Source organism: Engraulis encrasicolus, chromosome 17 (genome assembly GCF_034702125.1).
Source record: "Engraulis encrasicolus isolate BLACKSEA-1 chromosome 17, IST_EnEncr_1.0, whole genome shotgun sequence".
NCBI classification, from domain to species: Eukaryota; Metazoa; Chordata; class Actinopteri; order Clupeiformes; family Engraulidae; genus Engraulis; species Engraulis encrasicolus.
In genome coordinates, this window is record NC_085873.1 from 44,615,481 (window position 1) to 44,627,560 (window position 12,080).

Consider the following 12,080-nt stretch of genomic DNA (forward strand, 5'->3'; position numbering starts at 1 on the left):
GTACGTTTTTGACCTTTTTGTGACCTTGACCTTGACCTTTGACCTTTGACCCAATCACTCCCAAAAAGTAATCGATTGTTCCTTGGGTCATGACCAATCATCCCACTACATTTCATAAAAATCGGCTCAGTTCTCTCTGAGTTATACAAAGTACAAATAAATATTTTGACCTTGACCTTTGACCTTTGACTCAATCACTCCCAAAAACTAATCGATTGTTCCTTGGGTCATGACCAATCATCCCACCAAATTTCATAAAAATCGGCTCAGTTCTGTCTGAGTTATACGAAGTACATACAAACAAACATATTAACAAATAAATAAATACACAGCGGTCAAAACATAACCTTCGCCGACTTTGTCTTGGCGAAGGTAAACATTCAATCTATTCATTAGGTGGAGAATAGTGAAAAGACAACATATTAAGTGTTAAAACCAAGAAAAAATATTGTTTTGGGGGACATATGTACTCATTTCTAATTTGATAAATTCAACACGTCTCAAATAAGTTGGGACGGGGATCAGTGAAATTTAGTAAACATCCAAATAAGATAAAACAACAAAGAAGAACATTTCAAAATGAATTGTACTGACGGACAATATAGGTGTCCAGGTATAAGATCATCACAGAGAGGCTGAGTCACTCAGAATTAAAGATGCAAAGGGAATAATTACCATAGTTATTACATACATTTTTGAATTCCCTTTGATTTACCACGATTGAGTGTATATAAGACATATTTTTGTTACTAAAATCATTGTATAGGTTCATGACATCATGAAATATATACAGTGGCGCCAGTTAGTATTGGCACCCTTGAAGCTTAAGCACATTATCAGACATATCTCCAGACAACAAATAATAAGGTCAACCATGATTTTTCTATAGATAGCTTGTGGTTGATACTAGATGTAAAAATGCTCAACAGCAAGGAATACTAAACTACGAGAGGGAAAAAATTGAAGAAGCTAAAGCTCCTGGAACCACTGGTATTGGCACCCTTTACTGGATACCATTGTGGAAACCTAATTTGTCTCAAATATGGTAGATAACAAATGGGAATCACCTTTGACAAATTGCTTTTGCCCATAGGACATGAATTAGGCAAGGATTTTTTTATATTTGTGTTTTAAATAGCCACCTGTTACATCTTGTGCGTCTTTGACAAATGTGAAGACAGATGGGCTGCCTGAGGACACCAGAAATACAATTATTTGCAAAAACAAGACCTCCAAATAATAAAAAGGTCATCTCAAAAGACCCTAGTATACAATTTTCAACACTGTTTGTGTTATTCAGATATTTGCCAAACAGGGAGCTGTAAAGAACATTCTTGGATGTGGGGTTAAGGGAAGAAATTATAATAGTAGTCTGTAGAAGTCGGTGCAAATAATGACAGACCCCAGGGTCTAACATCTACAGACCTGAAGGTCAACTTTGAACTGTTTTGGGAAGTTTTTTCCAATAAGCATCACATGTTTAACACTACACAACGTTTTGGTTTTTGGTTGGAGGCAAAGACGGACCACATTGCTTCATGAAAGTCATAAAAGGGAACACCTGAAGTCTGTATAAGAGAATACAGGGAAAACACAGCCCTTTTATGAATGTTTTAAGGTCAGATGAAGCAATAGTACAGCTTTCCAGTGATGCACACAAACAGCATGTTTGCATATTCTGCCAGAAAGTCTTTAAGGAAAAGGACACCCTACCAAAAATCAAGCATGGTGTCAGATCTATAATATTATGTCACCCCATTGATGCATTAGGTATTGGAGGCTTTGACCATATCACAGGTATCATGACAGGCATCACAGGTATCATCATTTACAGGAAAATGTGTAACCATGTGCAAGAACACTTGGTTTGAGGTGAAGATCATGTTCAGCAAGACAAAAACCCAAAGCACACATCCAAATGCACACATCAAAATGCCACTAGAGAAGTGCAAGAAGCTCGTAGACGAATACCAAAACCTTTGGAGGCTGCCTTTGCTGTCTAATGGTGTGAGACCAATCTGTTAAGGAGGGGTGCCAATATTCATGGACATGCCCTTTTTCATGTTTTTGCTTGAAATTCCAAAATTAATTTGGAAAAAAATACTTTGCTATTCTAAATATATTTGGACCTTCAATTAAAAGATCCTGTTGCTAAAAGTTGTTTATATTTTCATTTATTTCTGGATATACTGCACATTTTGTAAATAAAATTAAGGGGTGCCAATACTAACTGGCGGCGCTGTATTGGCTGTAGTCTCACTCTAGCACTCCAGGAATTAGAGCTATTGAAAATTGACCAACATGCTTAATGCGTGCAAATGATACAGGGGGGTAACATTCTCCTAAGCACCTGAGCTCACTTGAAATAGACCCAGAAGAGATTGGAAACTGTCCTTTGCTTACAGAAGTCAGCAGAAGTTGTAAAGTCCATTCTTTTTGACAATAATAGAGCATTGCACATCCTGTGCTACAGTGAAAATGGACCATCCAACTTGTGTTAGTGCTAACTTCAAAAGTCAGCCTCCATGATGGCATGCGGGTGCAGTAGTGCATTGGTTAAGATGTTCTCACTCATCTGTAGAGTTAAATGCAGTGCTGAATGGTATAAATGGGTTTTAAACAGCATGAAAAGCCACTCATGCATTATATTTTGAAGGGAGATCTTCGATTACTGCCACATAGTAAGGTCAAATTGCATTCTCTACTATGTTTTAACAGTTTGGCTCCATCATCAGGACCAGCAGATGATAAAATGGTGGGCTTTTGGTCAAGACCTGTCACACTAAGCACTACAGAAAGGAAAACATTGCAAAACATGACAAGGAATACACCCACCATTTAAGCTGGTGAAATCATGTCCAAGATAGGAATTAACACTGTTTTTTATATAAAATCATCTCATTGGTTAATGTATTTAACTGTTAAGTGTTGTCTTTTGTTTTGTTTTTAGCCTTCCTCACTGCCATTTATTGTCCCCGTCCCAACTATTTTGAGACGTGTTGGATTTATCAAATTAGAAATAAGTACATATGTCCCCCAAAACAATATTTTTTCTCAGTTTTAACACTTGATATGTTGTCTTTTCACTATTCTCCATCTAATGAATAGATTGAATGTTTTGAAAATGATAGCATTTTGATTTTATTCACTGTTTACCAAACGTCCCAACTTCACCGGAGTTGGGGTTTGTATGTATGTAACTATATAACAAGCCTGGGGTCTGTTTCTCGAAAGCGTCTTTGCTATCGTCGTTAGCAAAGTCTTTCGTAAGAGCGACTCAATTCTCTCTCGACAGCGACGCTCACCACTAAATCCAAGGGAATGGTAAGACGGTCTTAAGACGGTTTTAAGACGGTTAGCAACGACAAGAATCGAGAAACGGACCCCTGCTACAGTTTCTTCTTTGCGGCCTTTACTGACCTTGTTGGATCACATTTGTGTTGTTTTTTGTCTAGGAACAACACAGTCTATCTAAGTCAAGTCAAGTCAAGTCAAGTCAGCTTTTAATGTCACTTTCATCATATGCACAAGACATACAAGGAAAAATGAAATTAAGTTTTCTCTCTATACCATGCCAGGACAAGACATATACAAAACTGACATTTTCAGACTGACATAAAGTGCAGACAGGACAGGTACAGTGATGGACTGGTAACAATGGACAATAATAAATAATAAATACAGTACAAATGAACATTTAACATTTCACATTCAACATTTAACATTCAACATGTAACAGATAAGATAAATAAAGAATGTAGACACTACAATAATAGAAATAATAACAGTGAAAGTAACAGTATAATAACAGTACAAGTGGTATGTTCCAGGACTGAGGTAGTGCAGGTAAGGTGCAGTCCCTGGTACTGTGTGTGTGTGTGTGTGTGTGTGTGTGTGTGTGTGTGTGTGTGTGTGTGTGTGTGTGTGTGTGTGTGTGTGTGTGTGTGTGTGTGTGTGTGTGTGTGTGTGTGTGTTGTTAATAGTGGAATACAAGTCAAATTGCGCCGTCCAACGTGGTCCATTGTCCACTCAGTAGGTACAGTGGAATAATAACTGGTGTAACAACTATGTAATATCGTCCACTGGTGTTATACTTTCACCATGAATCAGCTAGTCATCAATGTGCATTTAAAATTAACCATATTGACAATATTTTTTGACACCTCTGATCCAGCCTGGTGGCAGCTACAATGGCCTACCTGCCTCCGCTGTTGGGATTTTCCTTGTACAGACTGCTTCCACTGACGCAGGAACAACTCTGGTGTGTCGTCGCTGTCCCCATCACCACGCCAACCCTAATGCTAAGCGCCCTCATGCCCATGCTCCACCTGAAGAGTCTGGGCCTCCTCAGTCATGTGACCAGGGCCTGCCGCTGTGAGTGATTGGGCCTCTCTCAAAACCTAGTGCAGTGCACTTCCAAGTGCATCAGCCTAATTAGTCACACCCAGTGATTGGATACTCTTTATCAGTCACACCCAGTGATTGGATATTCCGTAGAGTTCACCAAAGAGTATCCAATCACTGGGCGTGACTAATTAGGCTGATACACTTGGAAGTGCACTGCACTAGGTTTTGAGAAGGGCCCACAGTCTGGCCAAAGAGAGTAGAGTGGAGTAAGATGATTCAAGCCGTGTATTTCCTGGATTCAGGTGATGTCATTTGAACGCCCCTTGAGGAGACCTGTGGTTAGGAGACCTTTGGAGGCTTTCGCTGAGAATAAAATGACATCACTTGCCACTTTATATGGCGGTTATGCCAAAGAGAGAGAAGAAGGAGGGTACAATGCCCCCTTAGGAGACTGAAATTGAACACACTCCTTTGCATTGTTTGGGCTGAAGTTTGAATCACCTTACTCTACTAAGAAAATCTTTGGTCTAGCCATCGATCCATCTGTTCATCATTCATATAAAATTTGAATATATCCATCCATCCATCCATCCATCCCGCTTTTCATCTGTCCATCCAACATCATACCACTCATCCATCCCTTCATCCCTCACTTCATCCCTCCTTTGCCCATACTCCAACTCCTCCAGGTCACCTCAGTCATGTGACCAGGGCCTGCATGCTGTGCATCCTTCCATCCATCCATCCATCCATCCATCCATCCATCCATCCATCCATCCATCCATCCATCAAATAAATTGTGTTTTACTATATGTAGTATTACATATATTTTCCTTGATCACTGTAACCCATTGTTTGAAACTGAGTCACACAAAGTTATCATTATCACTATTTCAGCAAAGAAAAAGGCAAGTTGTCAGCATGTGTTTACACATTCTAGTTGAATTCTCATATTTTCCATACATATACCACAGTTTTTATTCTGAACATTTATGTACCATTAAAGTAGTGCAGATTTCATTTTTCTTTAGCTCTAACCATGCAGAAACATCTACTCATGACTTTTAGAAACTACCCACAGCTATATGAAAGTATGTAGTCAGGCCAAGAGCAATGCAAGTACTTTCTGAGCTCCCGAAAATTCGGGAACTCCTCCCACTTTGTCGGGAAGCAAACAACCATTAGCAAACCAAGGGAGGCGGGTCAACCATGCCGTTTGGGAAATGCCAATTGTTTTGCTCTTGGTCAGGTCAAGTCTTGAAGAGATTTGAAAGTCGATGACAATCAGGCTAGCACGAAAGCGTCTTCCACATTGTCTTGGTTGTGCTCAGCAGGATACTTAGTTTACTTATATTCTATCATTTCTATCATTCTTGCACTGCAATAAAGTGTATTTTGCTTTACTGGCATTTTCTGCTACTTTCCTTTTATGTACTTCAGCTATCAGTCAAAATCAAAAATAAAGAACAGAAACAAAATCATATCCAGCATTCTGATTCTCAATCAAATTCCTTGCAAGAAAATGTTTTTGATATGCCTAGCTTACTGTCACACTTGAACCCTGTGTCTCAGATGGTCATGTTGTTGATGAAAAGGCATAATTGTGGCGTTCGGTTCAATAGAAGAGTATGGTCAACAGTCTCCTAATTCTGTAAGTAATGTTGCTGAGACACCAACATTTTCATGCCAAGCCAAGTATTGTATGCCCGATAGTTGCCCATTGGGATGAAAGAAATGCAAATACAAGCACGAGACGCTGAGTAATAAAAACAGTAGCCAACCGATAATTTGGCAAGCTAATGCTATGCTCACCCGTCACCTCCAGTGATGGCACAGTTCATAGTGCCATAGTACTTTTCCAAAAAACTCTGTGCACTAAAGACCTCAGTGCACTGTGTGCACTATGCACTAACCGTCAGTGCACTTACACGAGTGCATGATATGAGACACAGGGGAAGTCTTTGTGCAAACCTTTTATGGAACTTTCGGTCACTAGAGTGGCTCACTGCCACAGGAAAAGAAGCAAAATGGCACTGGCGTGAAAGCCAAGTAACTGGTGACAGTTATTTTGTATTTTTCTAGCCATTGTGTGAACTAAGAGGATGACATTTTTCAGGAATTCCCGTGGGTCCTGCAGGATTCCCGCGGGATGGGAGTCAAAATTTTAAAGATGAACGGGAGTGGGCAGGAGCGGGAATAAAGATGAATGGGAGCGGGCAGGAGCGGGAATAAAAATGAACGTGAGCGGGAATGCCGCTTATTTTTTCTTTAAAAACAAACAAAAAAAGCCTCGTTTTTTGACGCAACAGGATTGGGGTTGATTTTGAGTGGGAGTGGGCAGGATTGGGAGACATTCTTTTCAGGAGTGGACGGGGATGGGATTTGTTTCTTTTACTCCAGTCCGGGATGGGACGGGATGGGATTTTTTTTTCAGGGACCGGGATGGGACGGGAGTGAAAATCCACTCCCGTGTCATGCTCTAGTGCAGTGTTTCTCAACCTTTTTTTAGGCGAGGCACCCTTTCAATTCATGAAAAATTTCAAGGCACCCCAAACCAACAAGTCGTAACATGGCATCGCATCCGATACCATACATGTTTAGAAAAGTAACACGTTTGGAGACGTCACAAGACCCACGTTCGAAGTTGCAGCTGACTGGGGCAACCTATATTTACTTTATTGTGCGTAAATGGCAGATGAAAGATTCCACTGACTAGCATTAACTTATGTAATATAATACATATTTGTCTAAATTGACAATTTATTTATCAGCCACGTTTCTGCGGCACCCCAGGGTGCCCTGGCACCCCTGTTGAGAAACACTGCTCTAGTGTGAACCTGTGTGAAGCTGGGCCCCCACCTCACGCCCAAAATGCTGAAATAACCCTGCAGATTGTTTGTGCCTGATTGTGCTGTAAAAATATTTGTTTGCGCTATTAATAAAATAATCGCATAATAATAATAGCATAATAATAATAAAATAAAACGGTTGTAACTTTGCAAAACAAGTGATTGAAGTGTTAAAGGGACAGTTTGGTCAATTTCAACATGCAGTTGTAATGCTCACACTACCCTGGACTTGTCAGTGCCTGAGAATTTTTTTTCTTCTTCTTCAGCGGTTTCTGAGATCCTGGTCATTGTAATGGGGGCATCTCAAAAACATCCTGCGTGTCATTTCCAAACGTCCTGCAGTACACGGAAACCGCCACAAGAGAGCAAGTTGACCACAGCTCGGCGAAAAATAGAAAAATGGGTTAGAAGCGGTTTCCCTGACCGACGCTGAGATATCGTCAAATTGCAAAGGGTTTGTGTACAAATTTCCGAAATATAACTCTACATCCTTTAATTTGAACACTTGCTTTGTGCAATTAATCAAGGAAGAGTTTATATTTTTACATCGTGTTGCAGAGAGATCGTGCTAAAACTGATGAAACAAATAAGCACCATCCGGCGGTGGCAGGAAGTCAGCCATCAACGCATTTTGCCATAGGGAAACTTACAAAGCATACCACGACAATCATTTAACAAAACACACAAGTTGTTTTACTTCAAAGATATTGCCTTATATAAGAAACAGATTTTACTTGCAATTTTGAAAATGTAATGCAAATGAGCACAAACAAATTCCCTTTGATTGAGACAATACTTTGGAGAAATTTGGACGTGGAGGCGGGGCTGTGTGACGTCACAGGTCAGAAAATGTATTAGAAGTATGAGAATTTGAGTATTTAAATTAATCAAAAGCCTTAATAGCAAAAACATTTTTTTTTACAGCACAATCCGGCACAAACATATCACAAACAATAAGCAGTGTTATTTCAGCATTTTGGTTCTGAGGGGGGAGCAGCTTCACGCAGGTATTGTGTGATGACTGACTGAAGTGTTCATAGACTGCTATGCAGTGTGTGTTGACTGAAGACAGAGTTTGCTTTTGTTGCATAATGTTAAATGTTAGAGCCTTTTGCATAAAAGATGTCGTGTTTGGAGAATCAGTGCCAGCGGTTAGACTTTGTGAAATAAATGAAAATGAACAACCCAAAAAAATCAACAACACAAAAGCAGGATGATTGGTTATGCATCTCACCATGGATGGCCAGCAAACTGCCAAGGGGACTCAGGTTTCAATACAGTACATTATGGATCTTTTCCCAACCCTACCCTTTATGTCTTTACCGCTTTCTTTCCCCACTTCCCACCCTTTTTAAAATCTCCTCTAAGGACATTAATAAAACTCCACTGTTGTCGCTCAACATCGTGGCCACTGATGTGGCTGATTAGTAGTGACGCTATCCAGAAACGTCGAGCTACATCAGATCACTTGAGCAACGTTAGCACCGATGCTGTCGAGAAACGCACCCTGTATTGTTTCTTTTTTTAGCAGCCAAATAAGAAGGGATCAAAAGTCTAAACCAAGAGTGAATCAAATGCAGAATATATGGTACAGATGTCCCTGCTCTGTTGTCCACAAGTGCTTTAACTGAGGGAGCAAACATGTAAATAAACTCCTGCTCTGCTGTCAGCATGGTATGCAAACTTTTGTTTGATCAAATCAAATTACTCTCTATGGTAACAGGTGTGCTCAGTCACTTTTTTCCAGCCATCAATCTTGCTGTCATAGCAGGACAGTCATACATCACAATCAACAGGAGACAACAGGTCAGGAAAACTTTTGTTGCAGCACTTTTCTCATTTCTCACAGCAACTTCACTATTGACTTGTATATTGTTAACAACTTCACTATTGACTTGCCTACTATATGTATATTTTAACAGCCTAAACCTGTGCACTCACATTGCCCTTTTAGTGTATCTATGTTGGACAGTGGCTGATAATACAGACTACATTAATTTATCATCTGAAGATATAGGTCAACTGGTCTATCCATGGAAAGTTACTTATTTCCCCAAGAGTATCAATATCACAGAATATCTGAATTCAGAGCTGTGTAGCAATACACTATACAGTAGCATACTTTACAATGGAAGCAATGCATTTCCTATGGATGATCAATACTGCATTGTAATCAGGACTTTGAACCGATTTTTTCCCCCCAATTGGTTAGTTCCGAACAGAAACGAAATAATAACGTTTCCGGTTATGAGTTCCACCAATAAATTGACGTTCCCGAACCAGTTGGAACGAAAAAATATTGTTCACCAAACGGTTAATTTCGTTCGTCAGCTGATTACTTCCCATATCTGATGTTAATTAAGCAAGAAAGACGGAAGTGCAAATGGGTCAGCCTACATTCCAAACTGTTTATTCAAGCGGATGAAAAGAATATTCTCCAGAATTTTGTCCTTCGGGGACGACCTAAGCGGAGAAAGAATAAACTTCAAAGATGCATGCTGCAAAAATGCATGCTCCACGCTGACTTGGGTCATTGGGAGCGCTATAACGGACATTGCGAGTTTGTGAATATCTGCATTTGAAGTGGCCATGGATGCCCAATAACAAAGAACAACACTCTTCTCTAACAACGATGCAATGGGAACTCGGCCCATTTGTATGACAGTGGTTTCTCTTATTTAAGATGTGGAGTGGAGACTTTGTAATCCACCCTCTGTATCAGACAAACAGCCTGGACAAACTTGGGTCACACCTCCTTAGACCTAACCTAGACCTGGGCCCTACCATAATTCCTGTGGCATCCCAACATGCTGTCTGCCTCTTCAATTTCACATCCCCTTGGACTGGAAACCAGTGAAATTCAAGCCTTTCCAATCGCTCAATGGAGCAGATAAATTGTGATTTCCTACGTATTTTACAAATATTGTTCTTGATCACTGTTACCCATTGTTTCAAACTGAGTCATACAAAGTCATTATCATCACTATATCAGCATAGAAAAAGCCACGTTGTGGGCATGTTTTCACACGTTGAACACATTTGCCATACGTATAACACATGTTTTTTCTTAACAGTTAATTTATGTACAATCAAAGTAGTACAGATTTCATTTCTTTAGCTCTGATAACCACACAGAAACACTTACTAATGACTTTTAGAAACTATCCACAGCTGTATGAAAGCACTTGAACACCTATTTGACACTCTCTCTCAAAACTCTTTATTTAGCAATCAGTCTTTCACAATGTCTTGGTAGTGCTCAGCAGGATACTTAGTTTACTTATATTCTATCATTTCTATCATTCTTGCACTGCAATAAAGTGTATTTTGCTTTACTAGCATTTTCTATTTTTATGTTATGTAATTCAGTTACCAGTCAAAATCAAAATAAAGAACATAAACAAAATCATATGCAGCATTCTGAGTCTCAGTCAAATTCCTTGCAAGAAATATTATTTCTGATATACCTAGCTTACTTGCAGTCTTTGTGCAAACATTTCACTCAGCTTTCGGTCACTAGAGTGACTCACTGGCAAAGGAAAAGAAACAAAATGGCACTGGCATGAAAGTTAAGTAATTGGCAAAAGTGTAATACATTGTAAAGTTGTGTAAAAATAATGGGCATATTTAATATTTTTCTGACCATTGTGTGATGACTGACTGTTAGTGTTCATACACTGCTTTGCACTGCGATTTTTAAAATCTCCCGTAAGGACAGAGTAATTAATAAAACTTAATAAACGTTTCTGAATAGAGCACTATTAAAGTAAATTAGTAGAGTAGTGTAAAGTAGAGCAACTACTCTACTGACTTACTTGGTTGCAATGCAGTTTCCAAAAGGCCACCTACTAAGTTGATTAATGGTTAATAGTGACGCTATCCTGAAAAGTTGAGCCACATCAGTGGCCACGATATTGAGCGACAACAGTGGAGTGTTTTTAATTCATAACTATGTCCTTACAGGAGATTTTAAAAAGTGGGGTAAGTGGGGACAGATATGGGTAATGAGATAAAGGGTAGGGTTGGGAAAATTTCCATATCACATCACTTAAGCAACGTTAGCAACGAGAAACGCAGAAACACGAGAAATGCATGCCTGTATTGTTTTTTTTTGCTCAGCACCCAGATATCATATATTTTAAGTGTGCAGACCTCTCACTATAAAATCAATAGTCACAGGTCCTAAACCAAGAGTCAATCAAATGAAGACTATACGGTACAGATGTCCCTGCTCCGTTGTCCACAAGTGATTTAACTGAGGAGCAAAACATGTAAATATACTCCAGCTCTGCTACCAGCATTAGGCAAAGTTGTCAAAATCAAATTATTCTCTAAGGAAACAGGTGCGCTCAGTGACTTTTTTCCAGCCATCCATCCCGCTGTCATAACAGGACAGTCGCACATCACAATCAACAGGAGACAACAGGTAAGGAAAACTTTTGTTGCAGCACTTTTCTCATTTCTCAAAAAACGTCACTATTGATTTGTGTATTGTTAACAACTTGACTATTGACTTGTATACTGTATGTGTATCTCAAATGCGTAAAGCCAACCCAAAAGTCGAAATCAAACCTTATGGACAGATACTGTATACACACCATTGTTCAGGCTGAGTTAGAATCCTGTTGGGTTTCATCAGTTGTTAGTAATGAATAGAAAAATTGAAGGACATGTCTGTGCACTCTCATTGCCCTTTTTAGTGTATTTATGTTGGACTGTGGCTGATATACAGACATTACATTAATTTATCATCTGAAGATATAAGTCAACTGGTCTATGGAAAGTTACTATTTTTTTCCAAGATTACCATCACCACAGAATATTGTAATTCAGAGCTGTGTAGAAATATGTACTATTCAATACTTTACAATGGAAGCAATGCAT